Source organism: Ciona intestinalis, unplaced genomic scaffold (assembly GCF_000224145.3).
Source record: "Ciona intestinalis unplaced genomic scaffold, KH HT000162.2, whole genome shotgun sequence".
NCBI classification, from domain to species: Eukaryota; Metazoa; Chordata; class Ascidiacea; order Phlebobranchia; family Cionidae; genus Ciona; species Ciona intestinalis.
Window position 1 is genome coordinate 40389 of NW_004190484.2, and position 2665 is coordinate 43053.

The following is a 2665-nucleotide window of genomic DNA, read 5'->3' on the forward strand; positions in this document are numbered from 1 at the left end:
GATATTATAGCGGCCATTTTTGATACCTTCTACTGGTGCCACCAACTTAAAATTTGGACACTGTACTAACTAGACCCCAGCGGAACCGATTCTAAAATAAAAAAGTTAAAATTCAAAAAAAATATTAAATATGAATATTAATATTCGCCATAAAAACATATTTATAGAATTTTCGCACGAACCAGCTTTAAATATGTTATAGCGCTACATAATAGCTACAAAATGAAACATTTTTTCCTAAAAAAAAGTGGGCTTGGGTGTAAAATATTAAAAAGTATGATCATAACTTGAATCATATAATATTAAATTTTCAATATTTTTGCGACAATATAACTTACGCATACATCTATGTTGGTCACTTACATACCATTCCCTATAAAAAATAATTAATTTTAATTTTTTTTTATTTATGAATATTAATATCCATCGTAAAAACCTTTTTATATAAATTTTTGCGCGAACCAGCTTGGAACATGTTATAGCGCTACGTAATAGCTAAAAAATAAAACATTAATTTCTTCAAAAAAATGCGGGCTTGGGTTCAGAATACAAAAAGTATGGTCATATCTTTAATCCCTTGTTCATATATTTTATTTGCACGAATGCAAAAGTTATACACATTATTAAAAATAATGCTCGGTCGAATTGTATCAGACAAATATATTACGTAGCGCTACAACATATTCAAAGCTGGTTTGTGCGAAAATTTTATAAATATGTTTGTTATGACGAATATTAATGTTCATTGTTCATAATTACAAAAAAAATAAAAATAATTAGTTTTTGAAAGAAATGACATCTTAGTGACCTACATAGATGTGTGCCTAAGTTATATTTTGCAAAAAAAAATTGAAAATTTGATATTTATATGATTTGAGTTATGACCATAGTTGTTTGTATTCTGAACCCAAAGCCCGCATTTTTTTGAAGAAATTAAAGTTTCATTTTTATGTATTACGTAGCGCTATAACATGTTCAAAGCTGGTTCGTGCAAAAATTCTATAAATATGTTTTTATGGCGAATATTAATATTCATAATTAAAAAAACATTAAAATTAATTATTTTTTTAATGGAAATGGTATGTTAGTGACCAACATAGATGTATGTGTAAGTGGTAAGTTATATTTTCGCAAAAAATTGCAAATTTGATAGTTATATGATTCAAGTTATGATCATACTTTTTAATATTTTACACCCAAGCCCTCTTTTTTTTGAAGAAAAAATATTTCATTTTGTAGCTATTACGTAGCACTATAACATATTTAAAGCTGGTTCGTGCGAAAATTCTACATATATGTTTTTATGGCGAATATTAATATTCCTGCCACTGACCCAGAGGTAATAAGTTTAAAGCGCGTCGCTGTTACCATTATGGGTGTATGTATCCTTGAGTAAGACACTTAAAAGTAATTGCTCTAACCTAGTGGTCATTAATGGGTTGTTCAAATCATCAGTCATACATAATACAAAAAAAAACAGTAGAATAATCGCTTACAAAGTAACATACATGATAAAGCTGGCACGAGGTGTATGAAACAGAACACCGGTGTTATAGCGACTGTCGTTTTCACGCAAGCCTAAAGTAAGTTATATTCATTTATTCAACTCTCATTCAGAATAAAAGCCTGATAATTTTTTGGCGATAGCGTTCGTAGTTACAACAAAAATCTTATATATGTTGTGCTTTTGGGGCACGTTAGTTGCAGCCAATTTAAACGTAATTGTGTCAAAAATAACACAGTAGGTACTGAAAAAAGTTTATAGTTATTGCTATTTCGAAAGAAAAATTGGACTTAAAAACAAAATTTAAAGGTTGGAAAGTCTAAACCAGAGTCATGGTATTTTCAACGCTTATATATATATATATATATACATGTATATATATAAGCGTTGGTATTTCTATGGCTCTGATCTTAACAACATGCGTAGTTGAGCACGGTAGTGGTCATATAGATCCTCTCAGAGCCATAGAAATACCGAGTAGTCCAACCCATTGTTACGTAAAAGACAAATTGAACGGCAATTTGGTTCCAAAATAGTACTACACAGTAGGTATAGAGAAAATGCATGTTTTCGGTAAATTAGAGAAAAACTTAAGTCTAAAAACAAATTTAAATGTTGAAAAGTGTAAAAAACAAGTGTTATTTGTTTTCTGTATCAAAAAAGTCAAAAAATGGAATTAGAAGCGGTTGATTTGTGACATTTTAGCCATTTAATGGGGGTAAATTTATATGTTTTTTCAAAAAAATGTTTGGTAATGTAAATAGAAGCTGTTTTACGCCTTTCCACAAAAGGAAATCGCAAATGAAACTCAACAAGTTCGTTTAAATTCATTGCGAAAGTCACCGCTTTTGCTCTATTTTGAACACACAAAGACGGCAGTTGGACTACTCGGTGTTTTTACGACTCTGGATCCTCTTTTGTCGAACAGTTGTTCTTGTTGTTGTAGTTGTTTTTGTTTTCGTGACTTTTTTCCGCATTAATTTAAATTCTTAATTCTAGCATTATTCTTTAATCTCTTAATTGAAAACAAATCATAAAATATATTTATAAATTTAAGACTAAATTTTCAGATTTAAAACCGCGCATAATTAGCGATTAATCAGCCTTTTTAGTGGCCGTCTGGCCGACTCTATCGGGACTTCCCCTACAAACTCCAAATAA